The sequence below is a fragment of the Mus caroli genome, chromosome 11 (assembly GCF_900094665.2).
Source record: "Mus caroli chromosome 11, CAROLI_EIJ_v1.1, whole genome shotgun sequence".
Taxonomy (NCBI): domain Eukaryota; kingdom Metazoa; phylum Chordata; class Mammalia; order Rodentia; family Muridae; genus Mus; species Mus caroli.
This window is the reverse complement of record NC_034580.1, coordinates 5,291,892-5,318,165: the sequence shown is the minus strand read 5'-3', so window position 1 is coordinate 5,318,165 and position 26,274 is coordinate 5,291,892. Positions and strand designations below refer to the sequence as shown.

Below are 26,274 nucleotides of genomic sequence, written 5' to 3'. Positions count from 1 at the left end.
TGTAGACCAGGCTGGCCTCGAACTCAGAAATCCGCCTGCCTCTGCCTCCCAAGTGCTGGGATTAAAAGGTGTGCGCCACCATGCCCGGCTCCCTTTATATTTATACTAAGTCTTAAAGCATTAGAGCTGGACAGATATCAACCCTCTCTTCTCGTTTGTCTTCCCTGTCAGTAACCCTGAGATCTATCACTTGCCATGTTCTGCCTGGGCCACTTCTACTACAACAGGTCAGCTCTCATGACCATGCGCCCACAATCCACCTACCTTGTGGCTCTTTCTTCTTTCTCCTCCTTTTTCTCCTCCCTTCCCTCCTCCTGGCCTTTAGTCTGGGACCCGAAGCCCCACCTACCTCTCTTCTGCCCAGCTACAGGCTGTATTATACTTATTCAACCAATAGTTTTAAATTAAGGAGCAAGGTTTACACAACAAAAGGTGGTATGTGAGAGTTCTCTAGTCCTGCGGCAACTAGACCTCCTGATACAGAATACAGCATTACAATACACAGCAGCAGAGCAAACCTCGACCTGTAAGGATTGAACCAGCAGGAGACACTGGTCAGCACTCGAGTAGGCGGGTTTCTGAAGCATCTCAGAACACGTGCGTGCATGGAGACTCCCAGAGCACGCCATCTTTCTGGGGAGAACTGCATGGCTGTGGAAATATCCGACAGTCCGGAGGCCAGCTGGGAAACACAGTTCTGTCAGTGGACAGAAGAGAAGGCACCCAGTTGTTACACACCGTGAGTCCAAGCTCCTCGGGGGATTTGGTGGTGAGTGAGCACTGGGAAGACTGAGAGTAAACCCCTGAGTCCCACGAGCCTGCTGTTGAGGGGAAGGTCATGGGCCAGGAGGACGGAAGCTGTTCTGTTAAATGGCATGAGCTGATGGTAGCATTGACAGATGCTGCTATGTCCTCTTTCTGGCCTTTTTTTTTTTTTTTTTTTTGAGTCATGAGAAAGCTGAGTCCAGACTGTGAGAGACTCTCTGCCCTTCAGTCTGGGGCATAAAGGGTGATTTCAGCAGGAAGAAGTTGGTCAGGACTGGCAGAAGTGGATGGGTAACATCCCCGTTTTTGTTGGTTTGTTTGTTTTGTTTTAATTTTTAAATTTATTTTTACTTTGCATCTTTAGATGAGACAAACATATAGGTTGATCTGAGACTTCATAAACCAAGATGCTTCAAAATTTAAAATTTGGATGTGCAAGATAGCTTGGATTTTGGGACATTGCAAACTTTGGACTTTTGGGAGCAAATAATAAACCAGCAAAGTCTAGGAAAGTCTTCCCAAGTCTGACCTGCCCTGGCCTAAGCAGGCTTGAGAAGGGGCACTCTGCCTGTCCTTACTGGGATGAGCAGGATTCTTGCCCCTTTGTGATTGTGATAAAGTCCTGGCAGAATTGCAGTGTGCGGACAGTGTGATACAGCATAACTATACAATATGGGTTTTAATCCACCAGTAATGGCAGGGAGGCAAAATCACAGCCTGAGGGAACACCAGTTGATAGCCTAGAAATCCTGTATTTCTGAGTTGGATTTTCCTTTGGCAAGTGAATCAAGAGCTGGTGACTTAAACACATGTAATCTCAGCACTTGAGAGGCTGAGGCAGGAGGGTTGAAATAAGTTGGGCTAGCCTGAGGTACAAAGTGAGGCTCTGTCTCAAGAACAACAGCAACAGAGTTTTTCCCTTCTGTCTTTTAAAAAAAAATTTTTTTTAACTAATTGATCAACTAATTTAAGATTTAGTTACTTTTGTTTTGCCTGCATGAATACCTGAACCACATTTGTATCTCATGCCTATGGAGGTCAGAAAAAGGTGTCAGAACTCATGGAACTTGAGTTACAAATGGCTGTGAGCCACCATGTGGGTGTTGGGAATTGAACCTGGGCTGTCTGGAAGAACAGTAGTACTCTAAACCACTGAGCCGTCTCTGCAACCCTATGCATTTATAAACCCTTAGTAGATCAGGACCATTTGTTTAATAGGCAGTTGTTAAGCATTTATGAAAATCTAGAGAGTAATTAGTGTGCATTAAATCAATGTGTGAAACTGTCAGAGAATAAAAATAATATATTTTTTTAAAAGCCCCGTATTTAGATCAAAGTGTGATAACTTCAGGGGAGATGGCTGGGATTGGCTAAGGTATAGAACCACTGGGGACGTTTTTCCTTCGGGGGCCTGCAGCCTGTTGGTGGGGGGAAGGGACTTCCTACTTGCTGATGCCTTGGAGGGAGCCAAAGGCTGTGTGGTGCAGGCTCCTTGCTGTGTGTCATCCTACAGGCCATAGGCTCAGCCCAGCCACAGGTCATGGCTGGTCACAGTTGATGTACGAATGTTTCCTCAGGTTCCATCCACAGACTCCGACCTCCCCTCAGTAAAAGGAGCAAGAAGAGAGGCAAATGATGAGTTTTAGGGTTACCTGTGCAATCCGTGATAGAGGCGCTCAACAGTGAGACCCCTGCTGTGGTCTCCTAATAGTGTTGCCCTCAGCAGAATCTGGTGGTACACGCAAAGATGGACTCCCCTCCAGTTCGCAGCCTGTCCTGAGAGATAGATGGGCTGCTAACATGATCCTGACATGTCAAGCTTTGGGGTCAGAGGCACCAAGGGTGGGCTTCAGAGGCAAGCATAGGATGATCAGAACGGACCAGGCTGGGGAGGGCAGGGTGTAACTAGGGTACATGTCAGTAGGGAGCTGTCAGCATGGGTCCACTGAGGACCTAGGGTGTATCCTCAAGAGGCGGAGCTTTCCCTGTGGGTGATGGGACACTGTGTCATTTTCCATGGTGGTCGTAGGCAGCAAGCACATGACAGCAGAAACCTGGACTAGGGACAGAGATGCTGGATGTCACTGCGCTGTGAACGTGGCCGTTAGGACCTTGGTGCAGCTGCAAGCATCTGCTCTTTCTCACTGCTACTTGGATTGGGAATGGGAGGTCTAGGGGGCCAAGCAGTTCCTACTCAGCCTCGCCTTAGAGGCTGCCCATCATCCGAAGGCCTGGCTGAGGTTGCAGTCTGCTGTCACTGAGACATCATGCCCATGGAGTTGGCAGACTGAGCTGAGTGTTGGCTGGTGGCTTCCATTTCTTTCCAGATTGGCAGCTCTGCAGGGTTGCTGAAGTCGCCCTGTAAAGTGGCATCATATTCTTTGCCCCCAGAAACCACACAGTATCCTCTCTAGCATGCAGACAGCAGTGATCCATTGTACATGGGGTTAGAATTATTAAGGCCGTCACGGAGCCATCTGATGCGTCTGGAGTGTGCTATCCCTTCCTAATTTTGTATTTTCTGCTGTTTCTCCTTTCCTCTACTTGGGCTGGCTTCTGTATGGTTGTTTGTTTGTTTGTTTGTTTGTTTTTTTAAGTTTATTTATTTTTATGAGCATTGGTATGTAGCCTACATGTCTTGTATGTCTGAGTGAGGGTGCCAGATCCCCTAAAACTGTGAGTTAGAGACAGTTGTGAGCTGCCACGTGGGTGCGGGGACTTGAACCCCGGTCCATTTGAAGATCAGCAGCTAGTTCTCTTTCCTGTACTGAGCCATCTCTTCAGCTCCCTGTCTGTTTTTTTGTTTTTTTTTTTTTTTTTAACCTCTCACGGAAGCTCCGTTCTTATCTAGTGAAAATCATTCTTGACTTAGAAACCCTTGGTCACCATTATGTGCTGATTAGAGGAAGAAGAATAAATATTTGTGGTACGTATTCTAGCAAATCTCAAAAGCTTAGACAGACAGTTGAAAACAAGATCACCCACGGATAAAAACTCAAATAGGTTCTTAACTCCTGGGGTTGGGTTCACAAACTCCTAGGCTCTGGGCAAATTTATCTGTTTAAACCTTGCTTAAACTTTTTGGTTAAGTATTATCCAGAAGGCAGAGTGGCCCAACAGAGTGGAAACGTTGCTGAGCTCCTGAGCTCACAGCACCAAGCTGCAATTTGGTCCCTGTCTCTGACCTCTGAGGCCTTGTTGTCTGGGCTCTGCACACTTATGTCCTGGCCATCACTTTGTAGTTTGAAAGCAGGGGCCCATGAAGGATTCCATTTGACATTGATAGTTCTGTGAGGGGGAACAGAGGTTCAGAGATCCTAGAATTTGCCTTGGGGAGCTGGGCTGGAGGGATGGAGCCCAGACAGGAAGTCTCAGGCAGGTGCCGTGGGGAAGGCATTGAAGCCTCCGTGGTGCAAAGCACCCAAGGGTCCTTGTGGTGGTCTGATATGCAGTTGCTTCATTTCCCACTGTCTTCATGCTGCCCTTTCTGCCAGGTATGGCCTTGTCACTACACTGTGCCACGCTGTTGCTACTGGACCTTTATTCCTTGAGGCCAGCTGCGGCCTGCCTCCGGGCCAGAGGGGAGAGCCTGTGAAATCCACATTGGTTCCAGCATCCCATCTGCATTGTTGGGGCCTCCCATGACACAGGACCCGCTCTGCTCACATAATGGCCTCTGTTGAAGGACTCTTCTGTAGGAATTTAGACATGAATTTATTCTGACAGTGTCTGCTTGGGTCTCCCGGAAGTGGAAATCTGCAGAGACCAAATGAACTCATGACTTTCCTTCTAGGAGGGCTCTGATCAAAGGCCTGGGGCTTTGTTCCTCCCCATTACCACCCCCCTCCTTTACCTTCCCCCTCCTCCTCCCCCTGTCCTTGCCCTCCCTCTCCTTCCCCTCCCCCCTCTCCCTTCCCCTCCTCCCCCTCCTCTTCCCCCAGGGATCAGTTTTAACTTCTAGGCCAGTGTGAAGGACTTCTGCTTTCCAGGTCCTGCCTTTCTTCTTTATGTCTCCAACTTGGTTGATTAAGTCTTTTAAAAAAATACCGGTCTACTTATGAGAAATAAGTAGACTCCTGATAAATTTCCACCTGGGCTGTCTGAGTTTTGTTGTTGTGGTTTTCCTGCTCTTTCTCCCTCCTCCTCCTCCTTCCCCCTCCTGGTCCTCCTCCCCCTCCTCTTCTTCCTCCTCCCCTTCCTCTTCTTCCTCCTCCCCTTCCTCCTTCTCCTTCCCCCCTCCTCCTCCTTTTCCCCACCTCCTGTCCCTCTTCCCCCCTCCTCCTCTTCTTCCTCCCCCTCTTCCTCCTCTACCTTCCCCTTCCTTCTCCCCTACCTCCTCCTCCTCCCCCTCCCCCCCTCTACTTTCCCCCCTTCCCCTCTACTCCTCCTCCTCCTCCTCCTCCCCCCTCCTATTTCTCCCTGTTCTGGGAATTGAATCATCCAACTCCTGATACATGCTGAGCACACATGTAACCACACAGCTATGCCTTGGTTCTCAGTTGTCACTTTGTCTCAGTGTGCCTTCTCTGTGCACAGCCATTTCTCAGGGAGAATGCTGCTGGAGCCTTCCCCTCTCAAGGATGGAGACCTGGCAAATGTCATCTGAGATTACATGACTAACAGACATACTTTCTTTCTTTCAGCCTGCAAGTATTCGTGCCACAAGAGATGTGAAGCCCAGGTAAGCATTCTGCAGTTTCCCATGGGACTTCTTTGAGCTGGACTTCGCTGACTGATGTTCAGAGGGGGAGGGGAGCCTCTGGCCCGAAGCCTCCGAAAAGAAGGCCCTGTAAGCAGAGGCTGGTGGATACCACCGAGTGCAGAATGCAACTTTCATCTCAAGAACAAACCGACAAAGCTTTGAAATCCATGTTTTTAATTTTAGAATATAATGCTGAAGAATTTGATTTCAGATAAGACCTCAATCATCCTTTCCTGGCCGTGCCACCAGCTCTTTTTCAGTGATGAGTGATCCCTACTTTCTCCGAGTGTTGGCATCTAGTCTTGGGACAGAGGCATAGAAGCAGAGAGTCAGGGCACATGTTCAGCCTAGAGGGAGGAGTGTGCCGGCTCCCTTGGACAATAGTTAGTTGTTCACCGGGGTTGGGGAAAACCTGGGCAACCTGGAGTAGGGATGATTAGGCCTACTATGTGTACTCCTGCTCTGAGGGTGGGCTGGTCTCCTGGTAGATGTGGACTGGAGTCCTTGCCTGTGATGAGCAGCAGGAAAGTGAGGAGTTCTAGAAACACAGTCGGCAAGGGTGTAGCTTACAGTGGTTTCCCTCCTCCATGTCTACAGCTCTGGATTTCTTAGCTTTGAGATTGGTTTTCAGTGTGACTAGAGTCTTTGAAGCCCTTTCTGACTGTCCAACTGTCAGGGATCTTGGTGAGCTGTAGGACAAGGGAGATGGGGTTCTGCCGATGCGGGAGAGATCAGGCTGTCTTCAGGCTGAACTGGAGGTTGTGCTGGAGCATATTGGAATACAAGGAATGTCATGGCTTCACATGTATATTTTCCATGTGGGACTAGGAAGGGAAGATTTCCTCCACACAAAACCACACACACATTTTGTTCATATGTACATGCATGTGTGCTCACAGTCGTCAGTGTACCCCTGAGCACACACAGGCACACACACACACACACAGATGGAAAATAAATGGTCTTAGCCCTATTTTTTTTTTTCCCAGAGATAAATGACTTTTCCTTTTAAGTGCTTTTCTGGACAGCTTTAAAACATGCAGAGAGCAGAGAGGATTGCCCAGTGACGCTCAGATGCCTTAGCCAGTTTAAAGCCAGCAGCCTCTCTCCTCTTTCCGCCCTGGCTCTCTTCCTTTTGTTCTGAGCCTGGCACAGTGGCACAGAGTAGTTCCGCTTTCCCTCCCCAGTCAGCTCTGCTCTGAGAAGGCCCTTTTCACCTGGGCCACTGCTCCCTCCCCAGTCAGCTCTGCTCTGAGAAGGCCCTTTTCACCTGGGCCACTGCTCCCTCCCCAGTCAGCTCTGCTCTGAGAAGGCCCTTTTCACCGGGGGCCACTGCTCCTTGTTCACACATACCCATGGATGGGACTGAATTCCTGACTAGTTTATTTTCTCCTTCCTTCTGTGTCCCGCTCACCTTCAGTGACGCCTGGAATTGGGGATGCTGTGGTGAGCAGGGAACATCTTACTCATTTTTGGAGCTTATCTGACTTGTAGAGCTTCTGTCTCCGTCCAGGGACTTCCGCGTGCTTTCACAATGGTGTGTCTCTAGTACCCTTGTTCTCTTGTCACCCACTCCATTGCCTCTGATCTGAGCTGAAGAAATGAACCTTTGTCATTGCTTCCATTTCTGTCTACTTAGGATTCCTTGGTTCAAAGAATCATCTAAAAGCCTTGTGTGTAACTGATAGAGCATTGCTAAATGCAGCAGTTGGCAATTCACTGAGATATGAAAAGGTTTTCCCTCATATCTGTCTGTCTGTCTGTCTTCCTGCCTGCCCCCCCCACCGTCTCTCTCTCTCCATCCATCCATCCATCTTTATTTTTTAGTTTTATATTTATTTATTTATTTTTATTTTTATTTTTTGTTTTTTTCGAGACAGGGTTTCTCTGTATAGTCCTGGCTGTCCTGGAACTCACTTTGTAGACCAGGCTAGCCTCGAACTCAGAAATCTGCCTGCCTCTGCCTCCTGAGTGCTGGATTTAATCCCTGAGTGCTGGGATTAAAGGCGTGTGTCACCACGCCCTGCATTTTTTATTTTTAATGTGACTTTGACTAGCATGACAGAATGCAGGAACTGGGACGTGGTTTCTCCCACATCACTGCTGTGAGTTCTGGGTCCTTGCTTATTGTGTGTCAGAGATCTCACTTGGGGTTTGAGTCTTTACTGCTCTGTGTGTGTGTGTGTGTGTGTGTGTGTGTGTGTTTTACTATGCAGCCTTCCTGAATACAGCTTGGGAGGAGAACTGGAAAGCTTTGGTTAAGGTTTGGACTTGGGTCTCGGGTCAGACCTCATCCGTCTGTGCATCACGTATCTTCCTCTCCTCATTGGTTCAATGAGGGTGAGAGCTGGGCACAGTCCCTGAAGGCCAGGGGTCGAAAGTCATGAATTTGACTGACACGATCATTGCTATATTTGTTTTGATAATGTCACCATCTTGGGTGTCTGTCCAGGCCTGCAGTTGCTCCTTTAGTACCAAGGACATGGAGAGAGGGTTTTGTAAAGAGGACTGAGTCACAGAAGTGAAACTGAGACATAGTGAGGAGACCAAGAAGCCCCACTATGGTGCATGAGGTTACTACCTTCCTGAGTTACTGGACACTATGTCCCTCAGTCCAGGCCATGAGGCTCAGTGGGCGGACAATAGGTAGGAGAAGAGACCTGGTCTTTGATCTTGTGGGCTTCAGGCTGATAGCAGGCCAGTCCACCTGCTGTGTTCTGAATGTGTCCAGATTCACGTGTTGAAATGTAACCCTGTATATAATGGCATTGGGGCGGAGCCTCTGGGAGGCTGTTAGGTGTTGCTGTTGGTGCCTTGTGAACAGTGGGCATAAAGCCCTTATCAAAGATAAGGAGTATCTGGAGTATCTTTCCCTCTCATCAAATAGTGACTGCAGAGAGGCGTGATTGGGATTTAGTCCAGACCTAGCACTAAATCCCTTACTCCTTCTTCCATCTCGGAGCGTCCAGCCTTTAGAACCATGATCCATAAATTACTGTCGTAGAAGCTGCCGCCGAGCACACTAGGCAGCCGTACTGTGACCGACTTCAGGGACATTCCAGCCTACCGCCACGAGGACCACTTGGGAACCCGGGTCTGCCAGGCAACACTTGTCTGCATTTGCTGAAGTAGGTTGGAGTCTCAGTTTTCCTCATGTGTGGAACAGTTGCACTTAAATTGCATACAGCAATGGCCTCCTCTTAGAGAGTCTGCTTGAGATAACGCTGTGTAAGCCTTAGGGAAGTCAAGTGGGCTTTGTGAACTCTCTGGAGACTTTGGGATCCCACTGTTTTGCTCCCTGGGTGCTGAGCTGACTCATGTCAGCTCCTGAGCTGCTTGGGCCTTGTGACTTGTCCCCCCTCCACCCCCCATCAGTTGACTCATTTGCATGATGGAAAAAAGGAAGGAGAAATACAGAAGTTTTAGGAAAGCGGATGAAAAGATGAAGAGGGGCTGGGGACCATAAAGTGCACAAGAACCAATCTTGTCTTTGCAACTTGCGGTTGCCACGGACATGGTCTGCTTTGACATCTGCCTATGCCTTGAGGCACACTTTAGGATCCTGGGTCGTCAGAGGTCCCCCAAGGAGACCGAACATGAGTTAGCTAAACTGAAGCACACACACCTGGGACAGTACTGGGCAACCACTAGGCCCGGGCTTTCAGCATCTGCTTTAACCCAAGAAGGACCAGTCTCTGGCACCAGGGCTCCATGATGTTCTTAGCACAAGGCCCATCCTCACTCACCCTTACCGGCTGGGCTCCAAGCTCTGTTCTTTTTTGTTTTGTTTTTCAAGACAGAGTTTCTCTGCCCTGGCTGTCCTGGAACTCACTTTGTAGACCAGGCTGGCCTCGAACTCAGAAATCCACCTTCCTCTGCCTTCCGAGTACTGGGATTAAATGCATGTGCCACCACGCCCGGCTCCAAGCTCTTTTCTCTCTGTGACACACCCAAGATGCCCAGTCCTCTACAGAGATCACAGCAAGGGCCACATGTATCTCTTCTTCCGTTGACCATTAGCAGTATATGGAGGCCTAGGCTGACACAGGCTTGCATTTCTGTGAGAACTAGATGATGTTCTGATGTACACAAGGAAGCCGGTGGGAGTTGTAGCTCTGCTGTGTGTTAAGCCTCTGGTTATGGATGTCCCCGTCTAGTGTTGTTTCTTGTGTCTAGACTTAACCCTCCTCAGGGCCCAGAGCACCAGACAGTCCTACTGTGAGAGAAACAGGGTCCAGGTGATCCCCACTGTGGTAGGATGACTACACCATGAGCATTTGAGACAGAGTGAACTTGGTGGGACTTTCTTGGTCCCATTGGAGATGAGAATGTCCAGACCTAACTCTGTACGATTTTTTCATATGGCCCTAGATATTTTCCTAGGAAAAGTGAGCCAATTTCACTAGTAAAAAACCAAAACAGAAGCTCTAAAATCAATTAAAAATTTCCACTAAAACAACAACAGAAGCCAAAGTCCCAGCCCCCTGTAGCTGAGCTCTTGTGCTAAACATGTGTTCATCAGTTTCCTGGGCACTTGGGTATCCTGTGCTTGTACAACATAACTTCCGAGGTTTAGGATTTCTGACCTTCTGTATCTGAAGGTGGGGTCGGCAATTATAGGTCAATAGGACAGTGACATGTGACACTGTAATGCCTCACCTGACACAGGCTTGTGGTGAGTGCTCAGGAAGAATGTAAATAAGTCAGTGCTACCCCACAGGTTACACTGAAGAGCTGAGCCTGCAGGCATGGCTGTTTACCTGTCACATGATGCCAAGGGCTTCTGTTCTTGGCTGTTACTGGAGGTGGCAGCTTCAGGACTAACTGATGACACCTCCCTGAGAGACAGTCCATTCTACCAGCTCAACAATTTCCCAGTATTCTTCCACTTGGCTCCCCACCATTCGTCCTAATAATGGAAGTAGTTGAATTTTAAGCTGGACAATTTAACAAACATTTCTACTGAGCTGGGCCCCCATACAACATTGACTTCAGGGGAATTCCAGCCTACCACCGTGAGGGCCACTTGGGAGCCTAGGCCTGGCAGGCAACACTTGTCTGCATTTGTTGAAGTCTGTGCTTGAGAGTTGTAGACAGGGGGAGTTGGTGTGTGCGTGTGCACTGCTGGGTAAATGGTCTGCCTCAGCTGCCAGTTTGACAGCTGCCTTATAGAACTGTTTTTTGAAGCCATTGAAGTTATTCGTTGGTGTTTGTGTATCCATAGCAGAATTGAAGGGAAAGTAGAGGGATTTCTCTCTGACTCTGCATAGCATCTCTCACCATAAATATCTGTTGCAACTGATGGTCTACACTGACACATCGTTACCACCCAGAGGGCGTTCTATAGTCGGTCTCACTCCTGGTGTTTGTCTTTGTGTTACTTTTCTCATCACTGTGGCAAAAACACCAGGCATTAAACAACTTGGGGGAGAGAGCCTTTATTTTGGTTCGGGAGTTTAGAGGTTCAGCCTACTGTTCTTGGCCCTATTGACTCTGGACCTTGGTGAGGCAGATCATGATGGTGAGAAAATGTGAAGGAGGAAACTTCCATTTCCCTACAAAGGATTAGGAACCAGACATAAGCTGCAGAAGTCCCCAGTGCCCTGCTTCCTCCAGCTTGCCTTCATTCTCTAAAGCAGCGATTCTCACCCTTTCTAATGCTGTGACCCTTTAATACAATTCCTCGTGTTGTGATGACCCTCAACCATAACATTGCTTTTGCTGTTACTTCATAACTGTAAATTTGCTACTGTTATGAGTCATATGTAAATATCTGATATGCAGTATATCTGATAAGTGTCCCCTTTGAAAAGGTCCATTGACTTCATGGCTTGAGGACCGCTGCTCTAAAATTTCCAGTACCGGGGCTGGTGAGATGGCTCAGTGGGTAAGAGCACCCGACTGCTCTTCCGAAGGTCCAGAGTTCAAATCCCAGCAACCACATGGTGGCTCACAACCATCCGCAACGAGATCTGGCGCCCTCTTCTGGAATGTCTGAAGACAGCTACAGTGTACTTACATATAATAAATAAATAAATCTTTAAAAAAAAAAAAAAATTTCCAGTACCTTTCCAACTTCCACCATCAACTCAGGAACCAAACAGAACATGTGAGCCTGCGGGGGACATTTACTATTTAAACCGTGACTCATATTTATGAGTTTAGACACATGGGTGGTACAGTATATGCATCATATAGAGTATTTACTCTGCCTTAAATGTCTCGTGTGCTCCTTTCCTCCCCTAGCTTCTGGTGACCGCCATTTTTTCTTGTTGTTTTTGTCTCTGTAGTTTTCCCTTTTCCCAGAATGTCACACAAGTCGAATCCTCCGGCAGGCAGCCTGCTGAGCTTTGTCTCTTTTTCTCACAGCCACATTTTATATCTTTTCTTTGTGTCTCATGGTTGAGCAGCCACTGGGGTGGGAAAAGCCTTAAGTGTCTTCAAGCTTTGCCCTTTAAGAGACACTTTGGTCTTTCCCATACGGTCCCTTTCCGGGGAGGCTAGCCTCCACTAGCTAACTTTGACCTAGGGACTTTGTTCCTGAGAGGGAGTGTACTTCTGAGGCTCAGGATATGGGGGTAGCCTGCCCACTAGGGAAACCTCCTCTAGGCTCTGAGCTCACCTTGGAGTCAGTGATCCAAGTGTAAACTGTGATGTAAGCAACCAACACGTGCCCTGTGTGGAGAAATGCATGTTTTTAAACTCCATATAATCTGAGCCCCAAACAAAGCCATTTTCTGTAGGCTTCTGGAGCTTTGTTGAATGGGACCTCATTGCTTTACTGAGGAGAAACCAAGGCTGTTTTCTCTTATGCTTTCTTTTGTGACAGCGTTACTTTTTTTTTAAGCTGGGGTGGGAATGACATTCATTCTGTAGCCTAGACTGGCCTCAGATTTATACCAGTTCCACTACTTCAGCTTTCTAAGTGCTAGGATTGCAGGTGTGAGTCACTGCACCGGCTAATGGAGGGCTTTGAAGGCTGCTATGATGTGTGGCCAGATTGGCAGGAAGGACCATATTGTCTTGTATAGTTAGCAGTGTAAATGTCACTTTGTGGTGACATGTTTGCTCTCCAGCAAGGTTCTATGTTCAAGCTATGTTTGTAGAGGATTGCTTTCCTTATCCCAACAATAGGCCAAAGGGGAATTATTATAGGTGCGCGCCATGTAATGATGCGTTAGTCAACACTGGGCTGCACATCTGAGGGTGGTCCATGAACTTGCGTCATCTGGTGATAGTGTAGTGGTCTGGGTTGTGCAAGCACGCTGTCTGGTGTTTACACAGGGACAGTCCTGCATTACCACGTTTCACGGAGTGAGTCCTCAATGTGAAGTGGTGCAGGTCTACATAGTACTCTTCTGAGATACTATATTTGCTTTAAATTGACACCAGGATTTTAGAAACTACCTTTTTGATTCTTCAAGAGTCAGTCCATATTGTGTTGTAACAAATAAAATAGACCTAGTATATCTCTGGAGTAAATCTGGACTAATTTGCCCTTTTATTAGACTGTTTGGCTGTAACCTGGAAGTCTGGCACATGACAAGCATTGGTCCCTTGTGTCCTTCACAGGGTTTCAGGTCATGTCTGTGTACCTTGAAGACTCTTTAAAGTAATAGGCAATCTTCCCATGGGCCTTGATGGGGCCCTGTGATGATGGGCAGCTGTCAGTGGGGACACAGGTGGTTTGCTTGAATTAGAGCTGGTGAGATTCCTTGGGAAACCTGCTTCTGTCTTTCATCCCTGAGATTCTGGGCAGTGGCTCACCTGAGGTAGAAGATCCCCTGCTGACTCTTACAGTTTGACCAGTTCAAACATGCATATATGTTGGTTGCGGTCAACTCTGGTCATAGGACATTAATGGGGTGTCTGCATGATATTGACCAGGGAAGTTGGGAAGGCCAGTCAGTAGGTGACACCTGACCTCCTGTAGACAGGTTACCAGTGAGGGAGGGGCACTGAGGATATCAAAACAGATTCCATTTTTGTGATGAGAATAACAAACACCAGCCACTTGCCCTGGGCTCCCACAGAACAGAGTTTGGGTTTTGGAGGTTCTTGGGTCTAGAGGAGGGGGACAGAACTCAAGACCAGCTATTGGTGAGCACCTGTTCCTCAAATGAAGATACTTGGTGAATATTTTTTTGCCTTCTGAATATGTGAATTTTGTGATAAGGTGTCTTATTCATTTCTTCTGGCCTTTTTTTTTTTTTTTTTTGAGATCAGAACTGTAAAATGGGAATGCCTCTGTGTTGCTATCTGGAACAGACTCAAAAAGTTTAGAACCTTTATTAAAAAAATAAAAACCCTAGGTCTGATTTCTAATTCTATCTCGTGTTAGAGAGGTCTTCTGTGAAATTAAGCTTCCCTTTAGGCTTGTGAAAAGGACTTCAGCCCCCTGTTAGCTCAGGACTGTGGCTTCTGTGGGAACTTGCTCTTGTTCCTCAAGATGTGCTATGTAAAGATACCCGAAGAGTCAGCCACAGAGGGGAGTTTTCTGAGGCATGGTGAGCAGGCCCCTTCATGGAGTGCTAGAGAGCAGTAGCATCAGCCAGCTTGCATTGAGGCCAGAGAGGGCACTGTGGGTGCTTCCTCAGTTCTTCTTGAGAATACTGTCTGCTCCTCTCATTTAGAGGACTCTACCTGGGTCTTTCTGGAGACTGGAGTCAGAGGTCCTGGTCAGTGCACTTGGGCTGTGGCATCTTAGGGCTTCTGTCAGGCTGCCTGTGGTACTGCCCATCTGGCCTGCTGCCCCTTTCCCTGATCTTCAGGATCCCCCTTGTTGTCTTGTCTACCTTGCCCCAGGTTGTTTCCAGGAAGGTTTTTGTGATCCTAGTCCATTGATTCTGCAGCCAGGGTGACTGCCTGGATTAAATTCCTCACCTGAGCGCAGGCCAGGGTTTCCTGCAAGTTCCTGAAGAGCAGACCTCTGTCCCCTTCTTTCAGAGGTGCGTGGGTTTAAGTCTGTGTCTGTGTGTCCATGTGTCCGTGTGTATCTGTGTCTTTCCCCACTGTATATATGAACCTCTCTACTCTCCCAGGGGCTAGCCAGCATTCTGGTTTTCCAGTCCAACCCTGCTAATTGGTGATAGTGCTGTGTGGTCCCCAGTATCTGGCTTTTCTCTACAGGCCTGACTGGTCTTGCAGCTTCTGGGTGCAAAAGGCTGATTGGTGACATTGGCTGGCTTTCATAATGAAAACACAACCTCCTGCCTCATCAGCTAGCTACCTGTGTTCATTATCAGCTTGGGAAAATTCTTGTAATCACATTTACCTCGGCCTTCCATCCCTCCTGCTTTCTGGCCTCAGAAGCAGCGGCTCCTGACATGAACTTGTCCTTGTGTTTTGCTGCTGGCACTGCCTTTCCTATGAGGAGTGCCTGACTTCTTTCTGGAAGATTCCCATGTGAGCTAACATCTCATTCAACAACCCCCTCCCCAGCTCCCCCATGCGCTTCTTGCCCATCCTGCTTTGGGGCATCTGTTCATATTTAGAACTTGACCTACCCTGATTTCTGCTTTCTTATGGGTGTCTCCCTTACTTCTAGGCCCATGGTACCGCCTCCTAGTCCATTGATACCTCTTGTTTCTTCTCTTTCCAGATTCCACTTGTGGTCTTTTTAAAAAGATTTATTATATATAAGCACACTGCAGCCATCTTCAGACATACCAGAAGAGGGCATCAGATCCCATTACAGATGGTTGTGAGCCACCATTTAGGTGCTGAGATTTGGACTCAGGACCTCTGGAAGAGCAGTCGGTGCTCTTAACCACTGAGCCATCTCTCCAGCCCCCTACTTACGGTCTTTACAAGTGAGGGTATCTATCTACCCACTCTTTCCTTTACCTCTAGCCCCTCAGGCTGGGCACAGGCAGAGGAACACTCAACGGAGAGGCCCCCGGGGTGTTATTTGTACATATTTGAGAAACTGTGGAACCTACCAATGTGTTTCCCAAGGAAGCACATCTTGGAGAAGTTCTGAAAGTCTTGAGAATCTCTGGTTCAGTCAGGGCTCTTCTAGTATCTTCCCTGTATTGTCTTCCAGAGCCGAAGTTTAGGTGGGGAGAGGAATTGTGAGCACCTTCTCCTACCCTAACAGGACTTCTCTGTCCTGCCTGGACAGGGGACTTTGGTGGAATCTTTATAGGCTTGTCCTTAGGTTATCTCTGTGTGTCTTCATCCTTTTTTTATTTTAAAGCAAAGCAGATTTTTAAAAAAGATTTATTTATTATTTATTTTTATATGTAAGTACACTGTAGCTGTCTTCAGACACACCAGAAGAGGGCGTCAGATGTCATTAAGGATGGTTGTAAGGCACCATGTGGTTGCTGGGATTTGAACTCAGGACTTTTAGGAAGAACTGTCAGTGCTCGTAACTGCTGAGCCATCTCTCCAGCCCATGTGTCTTCATCCTTATAAGACTTTCAGATACTTCACTTTGCTTCCCAGCCACCCCTCTCCCCAACACTACCCTGTGCTGTTGTCCGGTGTGCCTCTGGACAGCCAGCTGGTTGGTCATGACTGTATGTGCTCGGGGCCAGTTCGTGGTGGTCTCTAGGGTGACCTTCCTCTAGATGGGGTGTATTCCATGTAGAGGTTTATGTCCTGCTGCTGCTGAATTCTTCTCCAGCCACTTCTAGAGTAAGAGTTGGGAAGAGAAACAACCCCACCTACACAGAGACTACAGACAGACAGACAGACAGACAGACACACACACACACACACACACACACACACACCCCTCTTTTTTGAAGCAGGGTTGAACTGACTGCACACACCAGAACTCTCCGCATTTTAACTTGCGAAACCAAGCTTCTGTTGACAAGGCTCTGCCACTTCTGTAAAGCTGTTAATTTTAGGCAAGGATTCAGGAAGTGGCCACCCCCACGGTCCCCTGAACACAGAGCCCAGAGCTTCCTTATTTCCACCTCCCAGGGGCAGCCGACCGACCGAATTCATTTTTGTGTATTTCCAGACTTTTGACTCACCGGAGAATTCCCCAAGACTTTCTGAACAAGTGGGTGGGTGAGCAGGGGAGGGCATTGGAGGATTACAGGTTTTAGTCTTCCTGTTACTAAGCATCTCCCTGCTTACCGGATCTTTGGGACAATAAATACTTGCTGAGCCTTAAGGAAGGCTGGAAGATCTGGATGAATGGAATGTAGAATGTAGGGTAACATCTGCAATTCCAGTCTTACTGTAGATTTTCCTCCTTTGACTCTGAAGAGTCCTGTGCTTAGCTGGTGGATCCTTCGGAGGCTCTGATCTTGAAGGCCTTGAATGGGGTCAGGAGAAGAGAAGTGAAGGGCATGTTTATTGTTGCTGAACTTTGAACCCAGAACCCCCACCTGCTAGGCCAGCCCTATGCTCCATCTCTAACCCCTTTGTGGGTTCCTTTACTGGGGACATCTTAGGCCTGGAGTACTGATGAGGTGGAACAGAGGTGGCCTGTGAGTGTGATGTCCTACAGAGTTGGCCTGGACAGCGTTGTGAGGACACTGGTGGATGATTAGTGTTGGATGGTAGGTTAATGTCAGATGGTGTGAGGTGGGGACTGTTTGCAATATATGAAATAAAGATTTAACTAGTCAGATATAAAAATTATGGTAACTTTTACTTTAATTTCTTTTTTTTTTTTTTTTTTTTTTTTTTTTTTTTTTTCGGGAGTGGTTTTTTTTTTTAGCCCTGGCTGTCCTGGAACTCACTCTGTAGACCAGGCTGGCCTCGAACTCAGAAATCCGCCTGCCTCTGCCTCCCNCCTGGCTGTCCTGGAACTCACTCTGTAGACCAGGCTGGCCTCGAACTCAGAAATCCGCCTGCCTCTGCCTCCCGAGTGCTGGGATTAAAGGCTTACTTTAATTTCTTTAAGATGTATTTACTTACCTTAGGTATGTGAGTACATCTTCCTGAGAGCTTCAGACTGTAGCTGTCTTCAGACACACCAGAAGAGGACATTGCATCCCATTATAGATGGTTGTGAGCCACCATGTGGTTGCTGGGAATTGAACTCAGGACCTCTGGAAGAGCAAGCAGTCAGTGCTCCTAACCTCTGAGCCATCTCTCGAGCCCTTACTTTAATTTTTTTTTTCCAAGACAGGGTTTCTCTGTGTAGCCCTCGGCTGTCCTGAAACTCACTCTGTAGACCAGGCTGGCCTCGAAGTCAGAAATCCGCCTGCCTCTGCCTCCCCAGTGCTGGGATTAAAGGCGTGCGTCACCACGCCCAGTCCTTATTTTAATTTTTAAGTGACGTGTTGTATCTTTCACTATGAGGCCTTGTACATGTCTGTGTGTATGCACATGTGAGTGCAGGTGCCAGCAGAGGCCAGAAGAGAGTCTTGGATCCTGTGGAGCTAAAGTAAGAGGCACTACCTGGAAGATGGCTGCTGAAACTGAACTCAGATTCCTCCTCTCTGAGTGCAACGTGTGCTCTTAACCATTGTGCTGTCATGACTTCTTATTTATTTACTTATTTTACATTATATCATTCTTAGATACTTTGTACAAAAATGTCTTGAAAGAAAATTTCCCTTAGTGTTCTGCTTTAAGTTGTATTCCAGAAGACACTACAATTTCTTACTAATAGTGACTGTCCTGCCCTGAAATATGGTATTTGATTAACCATTGTGAATGACTAGTGTGTGAAGGAATGAGTTAATGAGTGACAGCAGGTTAAGACTACTGACCCAAGAAGAGTTGGAGATGTGATGGGTAGCTCTCTGTATTTAAGATGCTGGCTGAAAGGGCCCACGTCCACTGTGGAAAGCCATCTATTTGTAAGAACCGGATCCCTCTGTGGTGTTGGGCACCTTCTCTATATTATCAGCCACTGGTCCTTGTAAATCAGCTACTTGATTTGACTGTGATGGTTTTAAATGGAAATCTCAGATTCTTCATGGCTGTGGCAGAAGCTTACAGTGAAGTGCTGCCTGACTGGACCTCAGCCCTTTACTTATGGGAGGACCCTTTCCTGGTAGACAGTCTGAACATGAAGCCAGTGTGGGGAGCTCACAAATCCCCCTGTGCACACTGTAAGTGCCACTCACTCACAGGCCTTCAGAAACAGTCATTCTTCCTTTGAGCTTTTCTTTCTGAGGAGAAAGGGGATGAGGTGTTAGCAAATGACAGGTTAGGGGTCTGGACATTTGCACAGGAATTTCCTATGAAGCGTACAATATACTTTATCCTGGAATTGGGTGGGGTAACCCATTCTTGTCTCCCTCTTGACTGCTCCCCTGGAACATAGTCGGTACTGTGTTACTTGTGTCTGGCAGAGGGGAGTTACAGCTGCATTTGTGAGAGGCCAGAAGGAACTTATTCAGATCCACCCCCACCCCCCACTTCCCCTCTGTGTAAGCAGAGATGTCCTGCTGGCACTCTGTTTTGGAGTGGGAAGGATAGACTTAACAAATCCCTTTATTTATAGTTGTTGAAAGAAGTGAGAGAAATGTGAATGTGTCTGTCATAGGACAAAAGGAGGCGGGGCAGAGCAGGGTGGGGTGGCAAGGTGGATGCTCAAGGCTGGTCCCAGACACGCTCATGCTCCTTTCCAGTGGTTTACAAGAGACTGGATGGCTCAGTGTGTCTTCTTGTAGACCTGTCTGTCCACCTGGTAGTGTTGGCTTCCTTTCAACATGGCAGCTGGTTGTATCCATGGATACACTTGTGGTAGAAACAACAGTTGCAGCCCCTGAAGTCTGGGCTTCCAAAGTTCCACCATATTTACTCTGGGTTTATTGGCACACAGCTATGTTCCAACTTAGCTTAGGAGGTTGAGGCAGAATTGCTGTGAGTTTGAGCCTAGCTTGGGCTTCAGAGTGAGTTTAATACTCCTACTTTCCCATGAGAAGAAGGAAGATCAGGAGGAAGAAGAGGAGGAGGAAGAAGAAGGTTTTAAAACTACCTTATTTCATTGGTCATAACAGGTCACAAGACAAACTAGGAAATCATCAGATTCAAGGGGAAGGGATTGCTGCTGCCTCTTAAAAAAAAAAGATTTATTTATTGTTACTTACTATATGTGTTTGCCTGCAGGTATACATTAGCTGTTTGCAGTTCCTAGGTAGGCTAGATGAGGGTGTTAAATCCCTGGAACTGGAGTTACAAGTAATTGTGAGCCTTTATGTGGGTGCTAGGAAATGAACCGGGGGTCCTCTGCAAAAGCAGCCAGTGCTTTTAATTGCTGAGTCATCTCTCTGTCTGGATTGACTGTACCTCTTGATGGGGGATGACTGACTTTGCAAAGAACCCATGTGATGCTATTATCTCTGAAACACAAGAGACCCAAGTGAGGGCAGGAGGGATAGTGCAGGATTCTTTGTCACAGAGCTAATAGTCATTGTTTTCCTTTTCTGTTAAACAGGCTCTCACTGTGTAGCCCTGGCCAGTCTAGCAGTTGCTAAGTAGTTCAGGCTAGCCTTGAACAAACAGAGTTCTTGCCTTTGCCTCCCAAAAGCTAGGATTAAAGACCTGGAACACTGTGCCTGGTATGGCAGTCAGTCCTCACTAGCTAAACCACGAGTGACCAATGCCAGCATTCTGTTTTATTAAATGTGATTGCTGGGTGACACATTGCTGGGCACATGAGGAAGGCTCTGGGGGAAGTGCGGCTGTTCATATCAGACCTGGTTCTTGCTGTGGAAATTGTCTGCTTATTTTGAAGCAAATACAATTTGGTCCTTGGCATTTTAAGTGGGGAGAATGGCTTAGAAAGGATTACTCTTTCTCCAATGCAGCTGAATTTATTAGTTTTTCTTCTGGTTCTTTAGCAAGCGTTTTACCCATTACCATGCAGTCTTTGTTTTTCTGTTTAGGAGACAAGACAAAAGAATCTGATAAGTGTTGGCTGAAGAGTTTGTAGGCAGGGCCCTGGAGTTGCTTGATGGTGGCAGTCTAGGATGGGCCCATCCGTCAGTGTGCCTGAGAGCCTGGCATGCAAGCCTTGTCCTTGGCCACCCATCCTGACCTCGTACTTTTGGACAGATCTACCACTCAGGCTCATACACCAGTCCCTGGGTAAATGGTCTTGTCCTGGTGTCCCTATTAGACCTTGAGCCCAGTAAGTGTCCTGGGAAGGGTATCTTTCATGCACTAATGAGAATTCTCAGAATTTTGTTCCAATGCTAGACTCACATTTGACTTCTGATGTTGGGGAGCCTAGAGGGTGCAGAACAGTGTTCTGGTGTTTTAATTCTGTTTCACCTCCTACAAGCCCCATATGGTTTGCTTGAAGCATAAGGAGATCCAAGATGCTTTACAATAGTCCTTTCCCCCACAACTCACAAGCACAGAGGTTGGAGAGGACACGGAGGCCTAAGAGCTGACGTAGACTCAGGCCAGCCGATCCCAGAACAGAGAGAATGAATGCTGGGGTGGACTTGCTGATAACTATGCCAGAGGCATGATCTTCTCTAGTCCTCTTACCTTTGGGGGAAACAGAAAGCCCCAATTCCTGTAATTTCACCACCTTGCCTCCTATCTTGGAGCCCTGTCTGTGGCAGACAGCCCTGGGGTTTAATTGTGTCTGCCTTGCTGGCTTGTTTCTCATGGGGATTAGAGCAAGCTAAATTGGGCTTTCCCACTTAGTGGATAACAGGGCTTCTTGAGGAATGTGAGCCTAATTAAGGATTCCAGGGTCATGCCTAGCAAAGAGGTCCCAGGAGCAAAGGTAGAGAGGGCTTTCATCCTCAGAAAGGTTAACAAGTTCTGCAGTCTGCATTTCATGCTCCTGTCCCTGAGGGTCCCTTGTTCTTGAAGGCTCCTTGGGGAGCCTGACCTTGACATTCACTGGCCTTGGCCTCAAGCTTTGGAATTGTTCCAGGAGCAGCCTTGGATGAAGACTCTTGTTGCTGGTGGGGGGGTCTAGTCCTGACTGGTGTTCTGAGAATGCTTTGGGTCTCCGAAACCTTTGATAACTGTTAGGCTAACCTTGTTTCTTCAAGTTCATGTGCTGGAGTCTTGACTCTAGGACATGGCTGTGTTTATAGGCATGGTCCTTTAAGAGGTCAAGTTCAAACAAAGTCTCTAGAGTGGATTCTAATCCCACGTGACCTTTGTTCTCCTAAGAAGACTCTAAGATACGGGTAGGCAGGGAGGCGACCAACCACGTGTGGGAACAAGGAGAGGACCACTTCAAAGAAGGAAGTTGGCCTCCTGGGCCGAGGAAATAAAAGCCTCTATTGTTTAATCTGTGTCTGTGGGGCTTCAGTGTGGCCCCAGCAGTCGAGCATGCACAGCATAGAGTGTCCCGTTCTTTAAGTGACAGCATCAGGGGATGGGGAACTTTTCTCTTGATTCACCTCCTCCTTTTATAGTGAGTGATAATCCCAGTCATAAAAAACAGTTGAATAATTCACCTTTTCTAAAGCTAGTAAGTACAATGGGCCTGTTCATTGGTTAGCGATATTTACCATCAGCTGTAAAAGCTGTAAAGTGATAAAAAGTGCTTCTTGGAAAAATTTTCTGCCTGGATGCTGTTCTCAGCCTAGATGAGAGGTGGCCTGACCCTGCACTCTGGGTCTCAGTGGCCAGCTACTGGCATCTCTGTTGGTTTCTCCCAAGCTCACGAGGCCATGATATCGCTCTCCCACTCACTCTCCAGATTTGGAAGGAAATTGTTGCCCTCTGGCTTCGTGTCAAAGCTGAAGTAAATTTGCCTCCAGTTTTATGTAGCTTATCCTGAGTCACATCATTCTGATCAAAGCAATTTCATGATGCTTTGGGTACCAAGATGGTTCCTTCTTTAACAGGAAACTGATTCCTCTCCCACCTGCAGTGCAGAGGTGGCTAATGACCCGCCTTCTCTGCTCCTTTGTCTCGTACCTGAAAGGTTATTGGTGGATTTATTGGAAGTGACTTGCATCTATTTACTGATTCATTTGTTTTGATGCTGGGAGGGGGGTCACTCAGGGAATGGTGTGTGCTGAGCTCTGCCAAATTGTCCCCCTAGCCCTCGTGTGCACTTACTGAGAGCCTTTCAGTGAGTGACGGCTGATGCTGCTGGGGTTGCTTCTCCTTTCCTGATCTCCGTGCATGTGTACTTCACGCCCGCTTTAGAGAGTTCTCCGACGGGCATGTAGAGAACAATAAGAAAGAGGGCCAGTGGAGAGAGCAAACACCCAGGCTTCCACTGTAGTGACGAACATGTAAAAACACGCTGGGATCCCGAGGGCATGTCTCTCCACTCTTCCACGATTCTGTGATGCCCTAGGAAGCTCATTCACAGGACCCAACAGGATTGGAATTTTTGATGATTCACAAAAGGTTGGATGCAAACATACCTTTATTCTATGTAGTAGCATGTAGTGGTTTTAACCATGCATCTCTTAGAGAAATTGGTAGAAAAATAATCACTCTTGACGTGGCTTGGCCAGAATGAAATTTAATTGAACACGACAGCCAGGGTTGAATTCATGGCTTAATTGTGTGAATGGAAGTGTGTTGAACTGGCTTGTCCTTTCTCTCCCTGGGGACTTTGACCTCCTGAGTGATAGTCATAGTAGACCTGCTCCTCCCCTAGCACCAGAGCCTCCTGCTGGCCATGGTGAGGGGCAGAGGCGGCTGGCTGGGGCTGAAGCTTTCTTTTTAAACGTACACTTCACTTGTTGGTTAAAACTCTACCTTTTGCCCAAGGTTCAGGACCAAAGCATGCATGTATTCCCCCAAAGCATGCATGTATACACACACATACACAAATGTGCACATTCATATACTTATTGACTGACACCTCAGAACTCTCTCACAGGTCCCTCACTCAGACTTTTAGGCATATATGGTCTGTCATGACAACTCATATTTATCAAAAAAAAAAAAAAGGGCCAATTTTGGGGAATCATACATTCTAGGCAAGCTTTGTATCACAGAGCCCACCCCCACCTTCCTCCTAGTCTCTGCCTTTTAAATATGCACACTGCCATTCACTTGTGTAATTAGTGTCGGGTCATAAGCCCCTTCTGCTTCCTTGAGGACTTGCTGGCCCGGAGACAAGGTTATCAACACAGCAGGCTCCAGGCATCTACATAGCCAGGTGTGGGTTGGGCATAGCCGTGTTTGTTTGTGGTTGTCCTTGGTAACCACAGATTAGGCCACAGACAAAGGCAAGTCAAGACCATAAAATGGCTCTCAGGCTGGTCTCTCAGAGGGGCCCTGGTCAGGTCAAGAGAAGGACATGGGTCCCAAGATCTATTGCTTGTAACTCAGGGCCCATAGCTCTCTCTGGGATTTTCTGTAGCTGCCAGCCCTGACCCTTTACTGCCACCTTTTGTCACCCCGACTCCATTGGGTGCTGCCATCAGGAGGAGGACAAGCATCTAGAGCCCACTGGGTGTATTTTTGTGAGATTCATCCTGTGACAATCCATTTTGATTTAGCTTCCCACGCACAGGACAGAATGTGCAGAATTTCTGTGTCAATAGGGTTCAGGACAAAGATCTACAGACAGGTGTGGCTTATATAGGACATGTTTATGGAGCCAGCTTGAGCCTGCACGAGCGTGGCCCCATGAGGGTGTGTCCTGATGCTTGGCTCTTAGCTTGTTGTCCTCTAGTCTCCACCCTTCTGAAGAGTACTCAGCCTCCATGATGCCATGCCTTGGCTGGTAGGTGCACATTCACAGAAGGAGGTGCCTCAGCTCAGAGATTCCTGAGTAGGACCATCCATAGAAGCATACCCGAGGAAGGGTTGGCACTGGGCGGGCCCTTGTCCCAGTGCCCTGCATTAGCGTCTGCTACTCAGTTTTCGGTCCAGCTTGTGGCCTTGGATGGATATCCTGAGACTGAAGATGTCCCTGGCCCACAGTGTTTCCCTCCGTGACATGCCAGGGGGCAGAGGACTCGAGTGTTAGGTCAGAGCTGCACCTGAAGAGGGTGAACAAGCATGAAGATGAAGAATATGAGGTGTCATCCTCATCTGGATCCTGGACAGACAATGAGCTGTCCTCATTCTGTGACCTGGACAACTGCCTGCTCTTTCTATATCTTCATCCTGCTCCGGCTGGCTCTTCATCCTCAAGAGATGAAGTTGGGGAGTTGGGCAGGTGGGTCCACAGGTCACAGGGGCAAGAGCAGTAGTTGCAGAGCCCCAGAGCTTTGTGGGCTCCAGAGAGTAGAAAGAAGTGTAGAGAAACTGTCCTGCTTTCTTTCTAGACAGGTTGGACGGCAGTTGGAACCTATGAGCCCACAAAGATAGCCACTGAACCCAATCACAGGACTGCTGGCTGTCCATGTTTCTTAATTCCAGGTTAACTGGCATGAACCAAGAATGGGAGCATCCTGAGAGAGGCAATGTGGTTCTGACTGTGGTCAGTTACTGCCCTTGCTCTACACAAGGAGAAGTAAACTAGAAATACCGATTATAGCCAGGTTTCTCTCATCCTGATATCTGGTTGTAGCTAAATTGGACGGACATATCTTGATGTGTTTTGTTGATTGTAGATGGTCTGCCTAGGACTTGAGTAACCTGATCACAGAGCTTATGTCTCATTTCTAGTTCCTGGAGCTGCACACTACACAGCACCTGTTTATAGGGGGATGTGGGATGTAGAAGACATCTCCCCCCCCCCCCCCCCCCGTGTGTGTGTGTGTGTGTGTGTGTGTGTGTGTGAGTGAGTGTGTGTGATGTTTAAACAAGGTCTCCCTATGTATCCTTCTCTGGTCTGAACTCTTTGTAGACCAGGCTGGCTTCAAACTGACAGATTCTTCCTCTATTTCCCAAATTCTTGCATTAAAGATGTATGCCCATGCCCAGCCCTTAACCGTCATTTTTAAACTCGAGTTTCTGGCATGGTATAGGAATTCCTCCCACATATACTTATGGTCAGTTACTTGAAAATATTGGTAAACTATATTTAGGACAGTTTTCAGTTTATAGAAAATTAAGCATGCATTTGGTATATTTAAAATCTGTCTGATGCATAGTACCTGGTGAGTCAACATCAATAGATTGTTAACCAAAGTCCACAAGCCTATAATTTCCACACGGGGTTCATTGGGGTGTTGGTCCATCTGTGGGTTTGGACTGTCGTTAGTGACATGTGCCCATAGAATAGTTCAGCTGCTCTCAACATTGTCTGTTTTTCTTCTTCCTCTTTTCTTCCTTCAGCCCCTGATAACCACATACATTTTATTCTTTCTCTAACTTCCCATTCTCTAAAATGTCATAGTCGGGATTGTGCAGAGGGTAACATCTTTGCATTGGTTGCTTCAACTTAGCGATGCACATTTAATGTGCCTCTTTGTCTCTTCATGTCCTGTTAGGCCTTTTCTGCTTACCGACCGGTAAGTAGTATTCTATGTTGTGGAATACAGGTGACATCTTAAAGGCAGAGACTGATTGTGCATAAATTCCTTACTGGTACTAGGATGCCTGTGTGCCCCAGTGGAGGCTTGCTGGAGTGGATTGAGCCATAATTCTTTATTAACCATGAATTCCCCTTGTTCAGCGCCATCACCAACTCCCATCACTGGCCCATATGGTTCTAGCACCAGTTTCCTGAGTGTCCAAAGCCATGGGTTAGTTTTCACTCTATGTTTATTTGTTGACTTCTTCCCCCATCCACCCATCAAAATCTAATATGTATAGGAGAAACTGAGGGTATATGAATTCAAAATATGTGTTTCTGCTGCCAGTCATTGTATGAGCACAGAGGAGATGAAGAGCTGGTTAGAGGGAAGCGTGAGTGCGAAGCAGAGGACCCCTCTCTCTGCCAAGAATGAGTCAGCGTCCTGGTGGAATAATGGCGTGTCCCAGACAGATGAGTGGCCATGTGTCACATAGCTCTTGAGAAACTTACTAAGGAAGATAAGCACTATAAA

General features: G+C 47.4%; 1 protein-coding gene across 1 annotated transcript in view; it reads left to right on the top strand.

The window, feature by feature from the left end:
* The window catches only part of Tns3 (tensin 3), a 233,443-nt gene that overhangs the window by 60,116 nt on the left and 147,053 nt on the right, over positions 1 to 26,274 (top strand). The window contains exon 3 of the mRNA XM_021176014.2: positions 5,409 to 5,446. The gene's annotated coding sequence lies outside the window, so the exon portion shown is untranslated. The remainder of the gene's footprint in view (positions 1 to 5,408; positions 5,447 to 26,274) is intronic.